The sequence below is a fragment of the Doryrhamphus excisus genome, chromosome 3 (genome assembly GCF_030265055.1).
Source record: "Doryrhamphus excisus isolate RoL2022-K1 chromosome 3, RoL_Dexc_1.0, whole genome shotgun sequence".
NCBI lineage: Eukaryota > Metazoa > Chordata > Actinopteri > Syngnathiformes > Syngnathidae > Doryrhamphus > Doryrhamphus excisus.
In genome coordinates, this window is record NC_080468.1 from 22,896,260 (window position 1) to 22,918,554 (window position 22,295).

The 22,295-nt window shown below is 37.8% G+C and overlaps 1 protein-coding gene across 19 annotated transcripts in view; it reads right to left on the reverse strand.

Moving 5' to 3' along the window:
* LOC131124906 (adhesion G protein-coupled receptor L3-like) overlaps window positions 1–22,295 on the reverse strand; it is a 172,720-nt gene that overhangs the window by 143,380 nt on the left and 7,045 nt on the right. For all 19 annotated transcript variants that reach the window (XM_058065882.1, XM_058065878.1, XM_058065876.1 and 16 more), the window contains exon 2: window positions 9,232–9,282. The gene's annotated coding sequence lies outside the window, so the exon portion shown is untranslated. The remainder of the gene's footprint in view (window positions 1–9,231; window positions 9,283–22,295) is intronic.

Genomic DNA, 22,295 nt, shown 5'->3' on the forward strand with positions numbered 1-22,295 from the left:
GTTCGATAAATTGATATATCCATTACCCATAGAAGCCGATAACCCCAACAGGTGATCTACATATGCTTTTTTTTATTACGATACGAATCGTAGTGTCTATGAAATATGAGCAGTACCACAGTGGTTGAATTAGATGGCATCATTAAAGGTGAACACACACAACTACGACAATTATATTGGGTAATATGAGTGTATAGGGTTGTTATTTCATGTTTAGACAGCTCTAATCATGCTAAAAGCAGGTCAACTGGTTTTCTATGCGCTAACTAGGAAAATATTGATAGTTAATTTGTGTTGTCTGACACGTTGCAAGGCTCCAGCATACATACGAGACTCATGAGGACAAACGGTATAGTGGATGGGTGGATGGACAGACATGGTGACATGGTGCATTATTTGCGCATACTGAGCTCAAATTCCATTTCCACGCTTTCCTGCTACTTTTTCACCTGGACTAGAATTCTCATATTACTTATTTACCTGCAGCTGGGTCACTGCCCGTCCTGCCATATCATCATAATTGTCGCTCCATTCCTTCATTTTGTCAGTCGTCGCCAAGTAAATGTGAGCTTGAGTCGCAGGTCACACAGTGCAGCGTAGAAGCTGATGTTTTTGTTTTGCTGACAGTGAGTATGCATCAGTATGCTCGCTTCCCAGATGTGGTCTGGCAGGCCCCGGTGAATCATCTTCCCATAACAGGTGCACAGCACACGACAGCGGGATTGGTGATACAAAGCTAGCATGGAGATTTTTCTTTTTTTTTTTTAATGGAAAAATGGGGGGTGATGGTGAGCTGCCAAATGATTACCAGGGCCACTTGTTGCCGGGCAGAGTTCACACTGCTCATATCATGTAATTATAGATTTCAAAATATTTTCATGTGAATGTCAACAAGGCTGTTGGAACTGAAACTATTGGCTGTTTTAGATAAAAATATATATACACATAAAGGGTATCCCCAAAAAACTATATACACTTTAAGTAATTGTAAACTCTGTGTTTATTATAATTAGTTTAATGTAGTACAGTCATTCTATTGTCAATTCGTTCATTGATTTTCTACCGCTTTTCCTCACAAGGAAGCCTATCCCAGCTGTCTTCGGGCATGAGGCGGGGTACACCCTGGACTGGTGGCCAGCCAATCACAGGGCACATATGACAAACAACCATTCACACTCACATTCATACCTATGGACAATTTGGAGTCACCAATTAACCTAGCATGTTTTTGGAATGTGGGAGGAAACCGGAGTACCCAGAGAAAACCCACGCATGCACGGGGAAAACATGCAAACTCCACACAGAGATGGCCGAGGGTGGAATTGAACCCTGCTCTCCTAGCTGTGAGGTCTGCACGCTAACCACTAGACCGCCGTGCTGCCTTCTATGGTCAATTTTATTGATAATTTCCTCCCTGCTTGCTGTGCAGCGTGTATTTCTATGGGTACCGATTGTGTTCTCTTCTACTGTGGAGTTACATCATCACCTCTTTTTTTTTACCTCTCGTGCAAAAAACGTAAAAGGCATACAAATACGTACATCTTTGGGAACAAGCTTTGTTTGTTTCTTTCGACTTTTTCCTGATTACGATGTAGCCACAGCCGTCAGGTTTAAAAAAAACAAAACAACAACAACATATAAATACGTCTTTGGTCGCAATTGAGTTACCCACAAAACCACGCCCTTCATAAATTATGTTTGAAAAGGGAAACTGTGTAATTTTAACCGCAAAATGAGGGATGACTATTTCTCTTTTGTTAATTCGAGCATACCAGTCTATGAATTGTGATGATAACCATAGATCAGGAAATGAAACTTAACTTGTTTACATATAGGAAAGCTAGGACAACTGTAGCTGGTTCAGAAGTTCCCATATAACAGGAAGTTATTCATAATAAATATTCTTTTCTTGAAACGACTACCAATATAAGTATTAATAAAGGTTTTAGATGTTGCTTATTTTATTATATTGCATAAAACTCGCCGTATTGTTAACTGCATTCTACCATAAATGACATATCGGTATGTAAACAATACCATGTACATATATTTTATATTTACCATTCCGGTGCATTATTTTGTGTTGTGTTGTGCTATGTAATGTTACACGGCATTATTGGTGAATGTATGAAGATTAACCTGTTTTATTGGTAAAAAAATAATAATAAATCTCTAGCTGTCACTTGGTATGACATAATGTGGAGCATATTGTAACACAGCCTAGCGTAACGCAACACAATGACATACCATATCATAACAGAACATATCGTGACGACGTGACACACTGTAGCTTGTTTGCTTGTTATGGTCTATGTATACATTACATTTGCTATACAATCCATGCTCTGTATTAAATAGAAATTCCAAAATTCCAAATTCCGTTTTTTTTTTCTTTCAGCAAATATGATCAATCAATATTTCCAAAAGGTTAAAAAGGAGAACAACAGATGTTTGCCGTCTTTGTCACCACCAATCCTTCGTCTTTTTAAAAACCAGTTCCAGATAATAGTCCTCAACGGATACATCGGATCGCTTTACCGGTCTTTTGTTATGTGAGGAACATGGGACAAAGAAAAAGAACACAGATAAAACCTCTCAGTGTCGTTTTTCTTTTTTTTTTTTTGGTGGGCGATAACATCCCCCCACGCTGTAATTGGGTGTGAATGGAACACTTGTGCTTGCGTGTAGTGGCCTCTCAAATGATCATAAGGAAAACATTATTTTTAATAATAGAATTGAACTTAAATTCTTTGTGCTGACATTATATGCTGTATAAATATAAAAAATAAAAATACAATAGGCTTTATTATTATTTTACACAACAACATTGTGCCTAATTCTAGTGAAGGTATAAGAATAAAGTAGTAGAATAGCCGCGGAATAGTCAATAATTAACTGTTCTCTCCATCTTATGCTGGTGTGTCTTAGCTTATCTGCCTCCTTTGTGCAACATAAGCCGTGTAGATAAGCACTCTATGCCAGCAGGGTTACTCATGTCTGTCTTGTTCATTCATCCCCTAATTCCCTCCCCGGAAAGAAAAGAGCGTATTCCCGTAGAATGCAGGTGTTGCAACGCCTGATCTCCCCCTAGCAAACATTTAGTCACCGCTGCTGGCTTTTGTATTGCTGTGGTTAATGTCTACACGCTCTGTCGATGCTGTCAAAACATTGTCCTGATAGGAATGCACCGTGATTGCACCCCGGGAATTATTCCTTTTTTATGTTGTTGTACTTGCAGCAGGCAGGTAAGCTATAGATGAAGCGCAAAAAATGGACAGAAATCCCCACAGATTTTTTTTTTAATCTTTTAAATCCACACGTGTTACCGCGTATAAATGAGACATAAGGGAAAGAGATTCTAGTACCAAAGCTTTTTGGGAGATCTTTGCTCTAGTTCAGGGGTCTCAAACTCAATTTACCTGGTGGCCACTGGAGCTAGGGTCTGGGTTTTCCAAAAAAAAAAAAAAACGCATTTATTAAAAACAGAAAAATGAATAAACTTTGCTTTGGTTCCGATTTTCTACAAGAAAAGCTCTGATAAAACATTCCACTGTTCTCAAATATCTTACTTTTTATTTTTCTACACAAAATAAGATGAAAAATAAATAAACAAATCAAGAATGAAGAAAATCAATCAGTAATAAATAAATATAATAATAATAATAAAACGGCAAATAATAAAAACTTAAGAAACCACATATAGTTGGTGGGTAGACAAATTATTTTTTTCTGATTAAAATGAACAAAGCATTATTAGAGCCCTGTAGACATGACAAAACACGACTATAGTCACATTTATACTCTTTTTATTTACAACATATTGCGCAACTGCAGGGTCTGGAGACACATGCTAACTCGCAAACTAGAGAGCTAGCGACCTAAACGGTAGCCTTCAAGTTATTTTAAATAGCCAAAAAATTACCACTTCCACACGGATAGGGAGGATAACTATTAACAGTTATTTAACCTTTAACATGAACATTAATCAAACGTAATAATTTTTTCTGGGTACATGATACCATACAGCATCCATATCAAACTTGTGCGGGCTGCTTGTTTGAGACCCCTGCTCTAGTTCATCCCAGAGTTGTTTAGTGTTGGATGAAGCAGAACCCTGACCTAAAACCAATCAAACACCTTCAGAATGACCAACAAGCAAAACCCATAAGAAACAATGACAGCATTGTTTTCAATGATTAACTCTGCCAACATTCCCCGGGATAATATTTTCTGTGCAAACAGAGCTGATTTCATACTGTTTCTCTTCAGTCATGTTAAAGTAAACGATTACGCAAGACTTACTTTGGGGGCAATTCATCTTCCTAAATTCCTACCTGACAAAATATGATGCAATATGATCCATTTTTAAGTGGTGTAGGTTTAAATGTAAATCAAATGTTATAAGTTATTAGTTGACACCCTCACATTCATTGAACTTCGAGCACTATAATCCCGTCCCCTGCGAGCATTTGATTTTCTAGTGTCTATCTATAGAAAATATTCATATCAAATCTTCCCACAAAAAGAGCTTTCACTTTCTTACATTAAGTCAGGGGTCTCAAACACGCGGCCCGCGGGTGACACTAGTTTGAGGCCCCCGCCTTGATATGAAAGTTTAGTGCGGCAAGTTTGATATGGATGCTGTATGGTATCATGTACCCAGAAAAAATGATTACGTTTGATTAATGTTCACGTTAAAGGTTAAATAACTGTTAATAGTTATCCTCCCTATCCGTGTGGAAGTGGTAAGTTTTTGGCTATTTAAGTTTAAAGGAAATAACTTGAAGGCCACCGTTTAGGTCGCTAGCTCTCTAGTTTGCGAGTTAGCATGTGTCTCAAGACCCTGCAGTTGCGCAATATGTTGTAAATAAAAAAAGTATAAATGTGACTATAGTCGTGTTTTGTCATGTCTACAGGGCTCTAATAATGCTTTGTTCATTTTAATCTGAAAAAAATAATTTGTCTACCCACCAACTATATGTGGTTTCTTAAGTTTTTATTATTTGCCGTTTTATTATTATTTTATTATTTATTTTATTATTTATTTTATTATTTATTTTATTATTATAGGTGTTTCATGCTGGAAAACCCTCCACTGTGGCTGAATTACAACAATTCTGCAAAGATGAGTGGGCCAAAATTCCTCCATAACTCATTGCAAGTTAAAGGCTTGATTGCAGTTGTAATGTAGGTTCTCCCCGAATAATGGAAAGTTTCATTTAAAAACTGCATTTTGAGTTCAGTTATGTTGTCATTAACTAATATTTAAATTTGTTTGATGATCCGCAACATTTAAAAGTGACAAAAACTATTTCCTGAAGCACAATGTGACAGAGCAGCTTCATTCACAGAAGCAACGCGTTACGTTAGGTTGATTTTCTGAGGGGAGAGGGGGGGCTGCAGGGGTTGGGGTACCCTGCCTGGCTCTATATATTGATTAAACCATCCGTCAAGTAAATTCTACAAGACATTATTTCTAATTAAAAAGTAGACCATAAATTGTGCTCTTTATTACCAGGCAGGGTGTTGTAAATAAAATTCCAAGAAGCAGATTGTAGCTAGCCTCTTGTTTTTTAGAGCCGCCGTCGAACCGGCTGTGATGATGACACCTTTGGGGTCCTTACGGCGGGTGTTCGGCAATGTGGATGCAAATCAATAATTTCCACAGGTAGCTGCTTTTTACAGCAGGGGAGCGATGGGTTGCATGCAAAGGAGGTAATATGGAAATCGGTATATTGTGGTGGGGGGGAGGGTGCTAAAAAGTAGCTTGACAATGATGATGGGTCATGAAAGGTGTTGTTACACAGAAATGCCGCAAAACCGAGGACATCCGATACGTCGTTTATTGGCCTTTGACAGCTTTGATACTAACTCTGAAAGCGGACAAAAGCCGGGAAACCCCACCCTCCCGTGTAATGTCGGTGCCATTCATACAGAACTGTCCAGGCATTATTTCATATAATGACATTGTCCTGCTTCTTGTAAAGGCAATATCTGGGAAGTACTCCCAATTTACTTTTGATACATTTGATACTATGCTCTCTTGTGAATGCCCTACATATACCCCCCCACCCCCCCGACCATTTATTGGTAAGATGGCAAAAAGCCATCTTTGACAGAAATTCTGAAAGGACACACACACAACCGTGATGCTAATTTTGAAGGTGCATCGCCTTTGGTATTTCATGTCAGTCCCTTTTATGAAAAACAGCAACTTTTGGAAACTAGCCTGTACGGACACTGTGTGAAAGGGGCTACAAACATGGTAGTCATAATTCCTCCGAAGGTCAAAAATAGCTGTCATCTGGGATTTAGTTTTTTGTTTTGTTTTTTTGTGGGCTGTCGTGCCGCTGCTGCGTTTAGTGACCTCTGTCTGGACACGACATTACATTAACGACGCGTTACAGCATGTTGGAACTAGTTGCTCCTAATCTTGCGACATAATTTAAATCTCTATTATAGATTTAGAGCAGGGGTCTCAAACTCAATTTACCTGGGGGCCACTGGAGCTAGGGTCTGGGCGAGGCTGGGCCGCATCAGCCCCCCCCCCCCAAAAAAAAAAACGCATTTATTAAAAACAGAAAAATATTTTCATTTTTATTTTTCTACACAAAATAAGATCAAGAATAAAGAAAATCAATCAATCGGTAATAAATAAATATAATAATAATAAAACGGCAAATAATTAAAAATTAAGAAACCACATATAGTTGGTGGGTAGACAAATTATCATATTGCGCAACTGCAGGGTCTTGAGACACATGCTAACTCGCAAACTAGAGAGCTAGCGACCTAAACGATAGCCTCCAAGTTATTTCCTTTAAAGTTAAAAAGCCAAAAACTTACCACTTCCACACGGATAGGGAGGATAACTATTAACAGTTATTTAACCTTTAACATGAACATTAAGCAAATGTAATAATTTTTTCTGGGTACATGATACCATACAGCATCCATATCAAACTTGCGCGGGCCGCACTAATATTAAACTTTCATATAAAGGCTGGGGCCTCAAACTAGTGTCCTGCGGGCCACATTTGGCCCGCGGGCCGCATGTTTGAGACCACTGATTTAGAGCTTGCATTTCTATTTCAGGCATTGTCCCGCCTCTGTTTCAAACATGAGTCAAAACTACCTATTCAGACGAATGTATCTATTTTATCTACACGAACAAAAAAATAAAACATAATTTCATCACGCTGCTGTCGCCAAGACGGCATGGGTTTTGCACGGCAGATCGATGCGTCTTAGAGACTTCATTAAGCGACGTGTGCCTTCAGAGGAGGACGCACACTTAAGAAGGGGCTCTGATGCTCGACGGGGAGCTGCTTCCTTCCTCACCGGCAACAACCGTTGTCCGGGTAACAAAAGACGACTCAGGAACCAAACCTGGGTGGGTTTGGGGAGGGAGGGGAGGGGGGTGTTAGGGGTGAAAAGGCCTCCCTTTTTTTTAATTCAAATGAGTTGTTTTGCATCATTTGGAGACACCTGGATGCTAGGAAAACACATGGAAGGAGTTTAGGATAACACAAGCAAATGTTTCATGTCAGAGGATTTGTGGTCTTAATGTTAATGTTGGCTTGGATTGAAACCACTGTAGCACACATTCAACTTTAACCCCATCTTAAATATCTTGATTATACAAAATTAGACAAAAATCTTCATAATGACAATCATATACGTATTCCCTATATTAATATTATATCTATTATTATTATCTACATAATATTATTTACTTTTTTTTATTTAATCTAGGTAATGTATTGACATTGTATATAATATTATTAATAGGAATGCTCTGATCAGGGTTTTATGCATAAGATGATACCAATCATATGGTTAAACTGTATATTTTCTATTAATTTAACATAAGTGTTGGCCAGGACCACCATTAGACAATTCCTAGGTAATTATTTTTAAAAAAGAATACAAATTTGGGTGGATCCGTTTTTTGTTTGTCTTTATTTATGTAAAATATTTTTTTTTACTATTTGGCACAGAGTTGAATTTAATTTTATGCATTTTTTTTGTAGTAACATGAATTCACTAATTTGTTTTTTGTTAAAAAACGAATAAAATAATACAAAGAAATGCATTTATTAAACACAAATCTGCTTTTAAAAAATAATAGAAATTTGGGTGGATCAGTTTTTTGTTGTTTGTTTGTCTTTATTTATGTAAAATAATTTTTTTACTATTTGGCACAGAGTTGAATTTAATTTGACACATTTTTTTGTAGTAACATGAATTCAATAATTTGTTTTTAGTTCAAAACCCAATAAAATAATACAAATAAATGTATTTATTAAACAGAAATCTGCTTTTAAAAAAGAATAGAAATTTGGGTGGATCAGTTTTTTGTTGTTTGTTTGTCTTTATTTATGTAAAATAATTTTTTTACTATTTGGCACAGAGTTGAATTTAATTTTACGCTTTTTTTTGTAGTAACATGAATGGAGGGGTAGTATTTAATAAACTTTGCTTCTTCCTACTCCTTTCGGACATGTAGAACTGTGAACTGATTATGTGATTCATTCAATTGTAATTCGATGCATGTTCAAATGAAATAAAACCATTACCATAAATATCGACTAATGATAAATAGAATGAAGCCCCAAAAATCATTCCATAACGTAGCAAGGGACGACTGTTGTTGGTTTTGGTGCTGACAAAGTTTGCTAACAATGCAATGTTAGCATTAGCATTAGCACATGAGGATGTGCTGAACATGCAGCTCCCCTGCATGCTTGTCAGTGTTATGCAAAAAGATGTTGGCTTTTTTTTTTTTTTCATTTTCACCTGGCGCCTTAGCGCCATCACTCCTGCGTCAGCATCATTCACCGCCCTCGGAATGCAAATGAATTCACGTGTGCTAATACGGGATTATCCCGGGAATGTGCGTGCGTGCGCGGGTCGGCTGCAATTCCTCCGGCGTAAAAAAAAAAAAAAACCCCGCAACAACACAAAAACGAGCCCCACGCTGACTTATGAAAAAGAGCTGATACAGTACATATTGCCCCCCGCCCCCCATGGGTGTCAACTTTTTATGCCTTTTTTCCTCTTTGAATACGACGTCGTAAAAACAATAGAGGGGGGAATAAAACCTACGTGGAGTGATGGGGGAGCACTGTAAACAATATACGTATGCAGCTCAAGTCTGCACTACAACGTCCTGTTGTTGGGAAGACAAAAACCAGACATCCAATAGGAAAGCTCAGTTACAGTACATACCCTGGTGTTCCTGAATGCATCACACTCCAGATAAAGAAGTCACTGTCCATCCTGAAAAAAGACACAGACATCTCTATTAGTTTATAGAGTTTTGTGATGAGTGTAGTATAATAATAGTAATAATAAATAATAATAATAAAGCTCTAAAGCAGGGGTCTCAAAAAAAAATTATTAAAAACAAAAAAGTTTTAAAAAACTTCGCTTTGGTTCCAATTTTCTACAAGAAAAGCTCTGATAAAACATTCCACTGTTCTCAAATATCTTACTTTTTATTTTTCTACACAAAATAAGATGAAAAATAAATAAACAAATCAAGAATAAAGAAAATCAATCAATAATAAAAAAATAAATATAATAATAATAATAAAATGGCAAATAATAAAAACTTAAGAAACCACATATAGTTGGTGGGTAGACAAATTATTTTTTTCAGATTAAAATGAACAAAGCATTATTAGAGCCCTGTAGACATGACAAAACACGACTATAGTCACATTTATACTCTTTTTATTTACAACATATTGCGCAACTGCAGGGTCTTGAGACACATGCTAACTCGCAAACTCGAGAGCTAGCGACCTAAACGGTAGCCGTCAAGTTATTTCCTTTAAAATTAAATAGCCAAAAACTTACCACTTCCACACGGATAGGGAGGATAACTATTAACAGTTATTTAACCTTTGACATGAACATTAATCAAACGTAATAATTTTTTCTGGGTACATGATACCATACAGCATTCATATCAAACTTGCGCGGGCCTCAAACTTGTGTCCTGCGGGCCACATTTGGCCCGCGGGCCGCCTGTTTGAGACCCCTGCTCTAAAGGGTTAAAGTCTCACACACTGACACATCCACTTGGCAAACAAGATTAAGTATAGAATAAAAGACAATTTCGAGAGCTCCACTTGCATGCTTTTAGTGTATTGTGCCGTAGTTCTTCACCTGAAGTGTGAATGGTGTGTGCTGTGTATTTAGTTTCTGCAGTGTAGCTCAAATTAGTCATTTCTGAAGCCTTTTTCCCTGCATCAAGGACAAAAGAGGTGCCAACACGAGCGGAAAGTCGACAGAATTTGCTCGGAAAAGTGAATTAACACGCCCTCTTTTCAAGCACAAAAACTTTAATCGTCATTCTGCCTCAAGGCAACACATTTTTGGGTCACGTCACAAATGGCCGCCCGTGACGGAAACAAAAGAACAAGTGAGAAAGCAGCATGTGTGATGTAGTGTCTCTCTCTATTCGTAATATAAAAGCCTTGACTGAGCCGTCAGCACCAAAAAGCTCATCAAAGTGTGGCTTATTTTATCAACCCACTGAAAAATGTGCTGAGAGCAAAGTGGAAGCAGGAGGGAGGAAGTCAGCCAGTAACTAAGCCATTGTGACCTGCATACCGTCTCTCAACAAAGGCTGTAATGGTGACCCTGTTGTGGCTAAGCTACAACCGACAGCTAGCATGCTAGCAACCTGAGTAGACCTATTTTTCTTAACATGGGAAGGTTTCTCGCAAAACAATCGTGGTAGAATCTCATCACAAACACTAGCGCGCCCCCTTCGATACTAAACATGTTGAAACGGCGACCAGAAATTTAAAAACTCCTTTCTTACAGAGTGTGAATGGAAGCTAGCAGGGTTAGCAGAACAGGCTAGTTCATATATGTGTGTGTTGACACTGTGTCGTTTTACCGCTCTTTTTTACTGAAATATGGGGAAAAATTGGCCAGTATTACCTCAATCAATGTAAGGATTTTTGCATTTAAAGCAGGGGTCTCAAACTCAATTTACCTGGGGGCCACTGGAGCTAGGGTCTGGGTGAGACTGGGCCGCATCAGGTTTTCAAAAAAAAAACAAAAAACGCATTTATTAAAAAGAAAAAAAATTAAAAAAAACTTTGCTTTGGTTACAATTTTCTACAAGAAAAGCTCTGATAAAACATTCCACTGTTAATTTTTATTTTTCTGCACAAAATAAGATGAAAAGTAAATAAACAAATCAAGAATAAAGAAAATCAATCAATCAGTAATAAATAAATATAATAATAATAATAAAACGGCAAATAATAAAAACTTAAGAAACCACATATAGTTGGTGGGTAGACAAATTATTTTTTTCAGATTAAAATGAACAAAGCATTATTAGAGCCCTGTAGACATGACAAAACACGACTATAGTCACATTTATACTTTTTTATTTACAACATATTGCGCAACTGCAGGGTCTTGAGACACATGCTAACTCGCAAACCCGAGAGCTAGCGACCTAAACGGTAGCCTCCAAGTTATTTCCTTTAAATTTAAAAAGCCAAAAACTTACCACTTCCACACGGATAGGGAGGATAACTATTAACAGTTATTTAACCTTTAACATGAACATGAATCAAACGTAATAATTTTTTCTGGGTACATGATACCATACAGCATCCATATCAAACTTGAGCGGGCCGCACTAATATTAAACTTTCATGTCAAAGCGGGGGCCTCAAACTAGTGTCCTGCGAGCCACATTTGGTCCGCAGGCTGCGTGTTTGAGACCCCTGATTTAAATGAATGACAAAGTTGCAGTGGTGAAAAACTGTTTATCATTAGTATATTCCAAGTTGATACATAAAATAATATAAAACATTAAAATAAATTAAATGTAAAATATGCATTAATGCGCTGGATATATGCAGTTTGTCACATTTCTCTTGGAGATTAATGTAGTATTTACCATTAGTTGTAAATAGTCCATATGTTACCTCAGGATTACATGATGCTAACGCTAATACTTAAGATGTCACAACACCAGTTTATCCATTGGGAGTCATTTGTCTTCGCATGTTAGCGTCAGAATATCGTTATAGAGCGTTTGCCCTCTGCACCGTGATGATCAACCTTGGAGTTGTTTATTTTAGCATGTTAGCTTCAGGATATTGTTATGGCAGTCACAGTGTTTGTGCTCCACACCGCAATGATCAACCTTGTACGAGAACATAAAAGTCAATAGAGGGGAAAATTGTATGGGGGGGGACACTAGTGGGACTTGACACCCCTGGGGTCCTTGACGGCGAGGTGTGGGGGGGTTGTACGTCGGGTACATGTACAATCAGCCGTTTAGCTTTTGGCTTTTGATGACGACTAACGCCGCCGCTGCAGGACGACTTTAGCATTCGCTCAGTGGAGGGTCAAGGCCGTGGAGACGAGGGAGGGGGGGGATGGGGGGGACATACTCCAGATGAGTGCAGCGAGACATCACAGACGAGGATTAGCGTTGAGTCGCGTAAGTGCTCTCCACATGTGTAATTCCACATAAAAAATAAAATACACCACGGATTTAGAGCAAATACAGTCTGGAAATACACTTAAGACTAAGCCAGTAAAATGTCACAAGACAAAGACAGGAAGTAGTGGCGGTCTTATCACCTACAGTTTTGTCTAAAAATACCAAGGAACAACTCTAAAGTGATAATATTACAAGAAAAAAAGCACAATTTTCCAGGAAAAAATTGAAATTTTACAAGAATACATATAAATGTATAAAGTCTAATTATTGCAACAATGACTCACAATTTTATGCAGCCAATCACAGGGCACATATAGACAAACAACCATTCACACTCACATTCATACCTATGGACAATTAGGAGTCGCTAATTAACCTAGCATGTTTTTGGAATGTGGGAGGAAACCGGAGTACCCGGAGAAAACCCACGCATGCAAACATGGGAGAACATGCAAACTCCACACAGAGATGGCCGAGAGTGGAATCGAACTCCAGTCACCAAGCTGTGTGGCCTGCACGCTAACCACTCGACCGCAGTGCAGCCTAAGGACAAGACATAATTAATTTAATGACAACAAGAGAGCAAAATTGGTGGCACGGCGATCGAGTGGTTAGCGTGCAGACCTCACAGCTAGGAGACCAGGGTTCGATTCATGCAAACTCCACACACGAGGGTGGAATTGAACCCTGGTCTCCTAGCTGTGAGGTCTGCGCGCTAACCACTCGTCCGCCGTGCCGAGTTGAATGATTATGATTTGATATTATATGGTGCCTGAGATGTATAAAGAGATCATAAACCTTAAGGAGGAAAATTGAGCACTTCACAAGAACACAAAGGCACTAAGGGATGATATCAAGGTACTACAAGATGATAACGCTGCATCGTGCGCAGCTCTAAAGGAGGGAAAAAATCTTATGGAGGAAAATAAAGCACTACGCAATGACACTAAGGTACTACAGGATGATATCAAGGTCCTATTGGATGATAATGCTGCTTTGCGGGCCACTCCGGACGAACGGAAAAATGGATAAGAATGCATGAATAGCAAGAATAGCTCCGAATTCCACCCATGACAAATGCCAGGGCAACAAATTTCCTACAATCTAAGGAGGTGAATGTAAATATCGATACCATCGATACCTGTATCCCACTAGTACATCCCACTACAACAAAGAAAAGAGAGGATACAACCCACAAACAAATGCAGAACTGGTCAATAACTTCATTAAACAATTCATGCTACATTTCGTACAACATTATCAATATGAATCATCTTACAGTCCAGAACTTACAGTCAATCACCAAGATCATAAACTCATGTTTCAGTTTGTAGCTGCCCTTTAAGTATCAATATAATAATAATAATTAATAGTAACAATAATCACTGAGACAGAATTATCAATGACAACAACAGTTTCATACAACTCAATGGGTGACAAACCCAATTCAAAACTACATTGCCAATTGTGCGAATATTAAAAAAGTAACAAAAAAACACTATAAAATAAAACAAAACTAGCAAACAAAACGTTGTCTTAACTGAATGTCTTTTAGTGACATGTTCGGCTGTAATACAAACTTCTATAATAGTACCGTTTGAAAAATACAGTTATTAAATGGATCACACTGACCATTTTTGTAGCTCTGCAAAATTAGCAGTTATCTTGATATGCTTTTGAATGGCACCATTCGCAAAGCTGCACAATTTTGTTTAAAAACAAAAGTTTGACTCACCGCTGAGTGGATATTATAATACTAACACAAGCAGCGGTTTCAATCACTGTAGCGCGTGCAGGCGCTTTGGGGCACGCCATCCACGGTGATGAGCAGCAGCTGCAGCAATTGAGGAATGACACGATGACCCGGGCCGCGCCAAGGTGGCAACTGAATGTGTGCCACATATTATTCAATATACATGCTTACCAAACCATGACACTTGTATCGAACGGTTTGAAACAGATATTGTTGCACCCTTAAATAAGACCTGTTTCTTTCTATATTAACAAAATCATGGTCGGTTGTAGTGTAATGTCATGTGACGTAAAGATAAATGTGTGTTGAAACATTTATACTTGCAGTTTAGCAATTAGCACCTAGTTAAAATCTATAGTCATGACTCCCGCCCTCCCCCCAAAAAAAAAGTAAACGTGGCCCTCACATAGCCACCATCTACTTCCTCCTCTTCCTAAGAGTGTTCCTAAGATATCTTGGTTGTCTCCACACTAGCCTGAATGGACGCATTGTGTGACTGGGCAGTCCACTCTGGTGCAACCACACACACCTGTCAACACATGTCCTTGACGCCTTGGGTGCTGAGACCCCCCAAGATCGAACCCCCCACCCCTTACAGGCTTCTTGAACACACACACACATACACACACATAGGCACTTTCTTAAAAGCTATCCAATATATTTAAATAAACATGCCGGTTTGCTGACGCACATGAAGATATACACAATTTTTTATGTATACACACACACACACATCGTTAAGGGTCAGGTTTCATATTTGCCAGGGTGGGCCAGTCCACGATTGAGGAGTAAACTACCTGTAACTTGATACACACTTTCAATTACTTGCAGACCGCTTAAGAAAAGTCTATTGACTTTTTCATTACTATTTTTTTTTTACGAAATGTAAAATAATGTTGCAACATTTGTCTAAAATCTATAATTATTCATTCATTTTCTACCGCTTTTTTCCTCACGAGGGTCGCGGGGGATGCTGGAGCCTATCCCAGCTGTCTATGGGCGATAGGCGGGGTACACCCTGGACTGAATGAAAGGAAACGTATACAAAACTGTGGTGAGAAGCAGAACTGGAGGTAGCAGAGATAAGGATGCTGAGGTTCTCACTGGGAGTGACCAGGATGGATAGGATCAGGAATGAGTAGACGTCCTGCACCTTCTCAGGATTTTTTTTTTTTTTTGTGGGGGGGGGGGGCATAAGTGCAACAGAAAGGATGTCTTTGGGCGAGAGGCGGGGTACACCCTGGACTGGTTGCCAGCCAATCACAGGGCACATATATACAAACAACCATTCACACTCACATTCATACCTATGGACAATTTGGAGTTTGCCAATTAACCTAGCATGTTTTTGGAATGTGGGAGGAAACCGGAGTAACCGGAGAAAACCCACGCATGCACGGGGAGAACATGCAAACTCCACACAGAAATAGCCGAGGGTGGAATTGAACCCTGGTCTCCTAGCTGTGAGGTCTGCACGCTAACCACTAGACCGCCGTGCCTTGTAATGTTACTTTTTTTCCATCAGAATTTATTTACAAAATTTGTATGGGAATTTATGCCATCACTCCCCTGGCTGGGTTTGATTCCGGCTTCCCAGCATGCTTTGCAGTACATGTTATTTAAAAAGTTTCTAAAATGTTTAGCATAGTTGTAGCATAGTTTATTATTCCCCGGGTAGTGTTGTTATTTTTTTTTATTGTAGTAAGTGTTCTTATTGAACGGCTTGTGTTTGCCTAGGAAGTACTCTGCACTTAATTAATTGTTGATGTCAAGTAGGGGGCCCCAAAAAAAGGTGCTGTGGTCGGCAAATGGCCGCTGTGCCACATGTTTGACATCACTGGTTTAAAGCTTTTGTTTTACATTTTCTGGTTGAAATTACAACAGGTCATACTTTCACCTATTTTACTGATTAAAATAACAACATTAGTCTATAATATATAATACTAAGTCTTTTAGTTTGCAACATACAATATGTATCGGGGTTTTTTTTTTTGCAGCAATATATGACCGCAAAATATCCGTGTTTTAAAACATTCAACAATATTTAATTGACATAACACACGCATTCACGTGGAATTAAAGCAGATAACCGCATCTACATCCAGATGTACAGCATCAGCGCTAACCTTCACCTACATACGCCGTCTGCTCCATACGATGCTTCCGAGCGCAGTGCAGATAAAACCTCTAAGCCCAAGGCTATCTGTCCACTAAATCACGTTTGTAGACTCCTATTAAACACAACCCTGAGGACGACGAGAAGTCAAAGCCGAGCAGCAAAGGAATGATAGAATTACCACAGCTGAGAGAGTCTGTGTTGTATTGTATGCCACGCTGTGATGACAGCATCAGATTTTTTTTTTTTTCGGAATAAAACAGGACACAGCTCCAGTTTGTCCAGACCATCATAATGCAGAAGACAGTGGATGGTTTTATGAAACATGAAGACATAGCAGTCACAGTACTTAAGGCTAACTTAGTAGGGCCAGCCCAGAACTTACAGTCATTTTCTATTTTATTTTATTTTTACCGGAAGCGGTCCACACTAATTAATAACTAATTATTCCCACCAAACGAACGCTCACAATTGAATGATGAAAGAAAAAAAGTCATATTTTTACGAGAATAAAGCTCTACACCAGTGGTCTCAAACACGCGGCCCGCGGGCCAAATGTGGCCCGCAGGACACTAATTTGAGGCCCCCTGCCTTGATATGAAAGTTTAATGTTTCATATGGATGCTGTATGGTATCATGTACCCAGAAAAAATTATTACGTTTGATTAATGTTCATGTTAAAGGTTAAATAACTGTTAATAGTTATCCTCCCTATCCGTGTGGAAGTGGTAAGTTTTTGCCTATTTAAGTTTAAAGGAAATAACTTGAAGGCTACCGTTTAGGTCGCTAGCTCTCTAGTTTGCGAGTTAGCATGTGTCTCAAGACCCTGCAGTTGCGCAATATGTTGTAAATAAAAAGAGTATAAATGTGACTATAGTCGTGTTTTGTCATGTCTACAGAGCTCTAATAATGCTTTGTTAAAGGTTAAATAACTGTTAATAGTTATCTTCCCTATCTGTGTGGAAGTGGTAAGTTCCTGGGACAATAAAGTAATTATGGGGCGTCATATTTTGCATGACGTTAAAAGTCTTAGTCTGGCAAGGAGACAGATGGCCGAATGGAGTTTCTTATGCGTGACCAATTTGGTGCATCTGCTGCATGGAGTGGTGGCTCACGGTCAGTGGGGAAGTTCTCAAGGCAAACAGGAGGAAGTGGCATCAACATATGTCATTAATCAACAAACCAAAGCAATTTTGTGTTCTTGTCATTTTTGCATGAATACTATTAATTTCAGAGACAAGTGGAAGTCGTAATATTTAAGATTTGGCAGTCGGGACACTGCTAATTCATGGATTTTTTTTTATGAAACAACGTGGGAAAGCCCACGTATTTGTGCTTGTTCTCTCCAAAAATAGGTCAGGCTTTTTGCAGAAAAAACATCTAATTCATCCTAAATTGGTAATAATATGTGATAATAAAGCATAAATTGTCAGCATAATACATAACTGCATATAATATTACAGCATACAGAACATGTTAGTGGAAAAAGTGTGAAAAGGAGGTGAAGAAGCGTGTGCAAGCAGGATGGAACGGGTGGAGAAAAGTGTCAGGTGTGATGTGTGATAGAAGAGTTTCAGCTAAAATGAATGGAAAAGTATACAAAACAGCAGAGATAAGGATGCTGAGGTTCTCACTGGGAGTGACCAGGATGGATAGGATCAGGAATGAGTAGACATCCTGCACCTTCTCAGGATTTTTTTTTTTTTTTTTGGGACATAAGTGCAACAGAAAGGATGTCTTTGGGCGAGAGGCGGGGTACACCCTGGACTGGTGGCCAGCCAATCACAGGGCACATATAGACAAACAACCATTCACACTCACATTCATACCTATGGACAATTTGGAGTTTGCCAATTAACCTAGCATGTTTTTTGGAATGTGGGAGGAAACCGGAGTACCCGGAAATGTTGGAAATGTTGATCCCAAACCAGAGGAGAAGTGAACGTCGAGCTAGCAGGTTTATTAGCGTGTACTAGCATTTATTTGCATTTCACGGGTGCTCCGGGATTGAGACCCCCATGAATAGTGGGGATACAAAATTTTAATTAATTACAAAAGCCCTCATTGTCACAAAATAAAAGTTGTAATCTTGCAGGATTGCATGTCAAAATAAAAGAAAATAATATAAAATAATATAAATAAATATAATAAATAAAATAAATATAAATAAATATAAATAAATAAAATAAATAAAATAAATAAAATAAATAAAATAAATAAAATGTAAATAATAAATAAAATAAATAAAAAATGTAAATAAATTGATAAGACAAAAGTAGTCATGAGTGGGGAAAAGGTGGAAGCTTTACGAACAATGTTGCAATTTTACGACAAGCAAAAAAAGATTAGTCGTAGGAAACCATGTCAAGGTAAAGATCTGCCTGGGCTCCTTTTTTATTTCTACAGCATTTCCTAATTGGATACCAGGGATGGTAGTCTAGGCTGTCATCTGCGAGTGGGGGGGGGCGCAAAACCCCCACACAACAGAAGAGTTTCCAATAATAGTCTCTGTCTGCAGTCTGTCCATTTCATTCCTCCTCAATTTCATCCTCACCGCTGTAATTAAAAGTGCCTTCTTACAAACTTCACAACTAAATCTGCAAGAGGCAGCCAAGGTCTCCCCGGGGAGCGTTCAATAAAGACGCAATTAAAGAACAAAGAATAATACTTTTACCGGAAAAGTTGTCATTTCACAGGTCGGAAGGTTACATAAGTCTTCATTTTACTAGAATAAAGTGGTGGTCTGGCTAGAATAACGTCATAAAAAATGGAAACTTTGCAATTTTGCGAGAAAATTGGATGAACATGGAATATAATTATTCGATGTTTTTCCACACAGGGCCAAGTAGGTTTGGATTTTCTCCCTTAGTGATGAATTTAATTTAAAAACTGCATTGCACAAGAAATGCACAAGGATGAAGAGTCTTGAACCAGTCATGATGTGCTATATATATATTGATACTTACTATGGTACACATTATGTCATTGGATGCTCATATCACCTTGTACTTCGGTACAAGGTGCATTATTTTAAAAAAAACAAAAAAAACAAAAAAAAACCTTAAACTGTATTATGGAAAGCAGGAAGTGAACAAATGGAGGGATATGATTTAATAAGCTTTGCTTCTTCCTACTCCTTTTGGACATGTGGAACTGTGAACTGATTATGTGATGCATTCAATTGTACTCTGATGCATGTTCAAATGAAATAAAACCATTACCATTACCATAAAGTTGTACTAAATTAAATACATTACTTTGCTTAATTAAAGTTGTACTGTTATGAAAATTATGTTAGAATTTGAAAACAGGTTGGATGCAACAAAGTCGCAATTTGAAAACAATAAAGTCTTTATATATTTATTATTATATATAATAAAAACCATTACCATTACCATAAAGTTGTACTAAATTAAATACATTATTTTGCTTAATTAAAGTTGCACTGTTATGAAAATTATGTTAGAATTTGAAAAACAAGTTGGATGCAACAAAGTCGCAATTTGAAAAAAATAAAGTCTTTATATATTTACTATTATATATAATAAAACCATTACCATTACCATAAAGTTGTACTAAATTAAATACATTATTTTGCTTAATTAAAGTTGTAATGTTATGGAAATTATGTTAGAATTTGAAAACAGGTTGGATGCAACAAAGTCGCAATTTGAAAAAAATAAAGTCTTTATATATTTACTATTATATATAATAAAACCATTACCATTACCATAAAGTTGTACTAATTTAAATACATTATTTTGCTTAATTAAAGTTGTACTGTTATGAAAATTATGTTAGAATTTGAAAACAGGTTGGATGCAACAAAGTCGCAATTTGAAAAAAATAAAGTCTTTATATATTTATTATTATATATAATAAAACCATTACCATTACCTTAAAGTTGTACTAAATTAAATACATTATTTTGCTTCATTAAAGTTGTACTGTTGTGAAAATTATGTTAGAATTTGAAAACAGGTTGGATGCAACAAAGTCGCAATTTGAAAAAAAATAAAGTCTTTATATATGTATTATTATATATAATAAAACCATTACCATTAAGTTGTACTAAATTAAATACATTATTTTGCTTAATTAAAGTTGTACTGTTATGAAAATTATGTGAGAATTTGAAAACAGGTTGGATGCAATTAGAAAAAAATAAAGTCTTTATATATTTATTATTATATATAATAAAAACCATTGCCATTACCATTCAATTGTGACAAACATGCAAAAAAAAATAACCACTATGTAAAATATTGTTTACACTACATTTGAACTCTTTATGGAATTTCTGTCCACAATGATGAATCTCTCTAAGCAACCTTTCTCTTTCCTCGATCCATTCATCCCTTTTCTTCATTCCCATTCCCTACTAATGAACAGTCCTGCCATCGATCGCTAAAGACAACAACGTCTTTGTCCAGGTCCGTTCCTAAACTGTCTCCTGGCTAACTCCGCACCAGCGCTCCATTTAGCCGAGGCGTCGCTTCCGAGTGCCCGGGCTTCCTTTCTTGTAATCTTGTTTATGTTTTGGGCTTCAGCGAGCGAGCTTTGTGTCTGCTACAGCTGGAGAGACCTCGTTACAATCGCAGCAGAAATAATTGGCGACACAAAAGGTGATTGGCTAATTTATGTTCCAGAAGCAGGAGGGAAGATGACTCATTTTCACCATCAAAGATCTTCTCCATAAGGATGACTTTCATGAAAATGACCACTTTCACACAATACTTCATTTCACTAAAACGGTCTTATTTCTTGTCGTTTAAGACTTTTATTCTTGTCGAAGTAGCACACTTTTGTCATTAAATGAACATTTTTTTTATCATTTATGACTTTTTTCTCCATCAGATGATGAAATTATTGTCATAACATTAAATCTTTATTCCCTTGATAATCACCGTATTGATTCAAATATAATTCAACCTCTCTTATTCAGGGAAGAAGAAAATTGCCACATTGACTCTAAAATTTAAGAAACCTTGTTTGAGGAAAAGTAAGACAAGAAAATAATACTACTACACTAAAAATATAAGACGACCCTGAATATAAGACGCCATCCAAATTTTGTCTTTGATTTTGTCTAAAATAAGGGCTGTTTTCATTGGGAGTGACCAGGATGGATAGGATCAGGAAGGAGTACATCAGAGGGACATTACATGTTTAGAGGCCTTGGAGATAAAGTCAGAGAGGAGAGATAGTGAATATATTGGTAGAAGGATGCTGCGTTTAGAGCTGCCAGGTAGGAGGCATAGAGGAAGACCAAAGAGGAGGTTTAAGGATGTAGTGAAGGAGGACATGAGGGTAGTTGATGTGACAGAGACAGATGCAGAAGACAGGGTTGGATGGAGGAGATTGATTTGAAAAAGAACACACAAGAGTTTAGACAGTTTAGGTTCTCATTGGGAGTGACCAGGATGGATAGGATCAGGAATGGGTACATCAGATGGACATTACATGTTTAGAGGCCTTGGAGATAAAGTCAAAGAGGCCAGACTGAGACAGGAAGCAAAACTCGAGGTAGTAGAGATGAGGATGCTAAGGTTTTCATTGGGAGTGACCAGGATGGATAGGATCAGGAATGAGTACATCAGAGGGACATTACATATTAGAGACTTTGGAGATTGTTCGGACATGTCCAGAGGAGAGATAGTGAATATATTGGTAGAAGGATGCTGCGTTTAGAGCTGCCAGGTAGGAGGCGTAGAAGAAGACCAAAGAGGAGGTTCATGGATGTAGTGAAGGAGGACATGAGGGTAGTTGGTGTTAGAGAGGGTTGTATGGGGGCGATTGACTTGCTGTGGCGACCCCTGAAGGGAAAAGCCGGAAGAGAAAGAAGTAGAACACACAAGAGTTTAGGGCAGTTTAGGTTCTCATTGGGAGTGACCAGGATGGATAGGATCAGGAACGAGTACATCATAGTCGTTTTA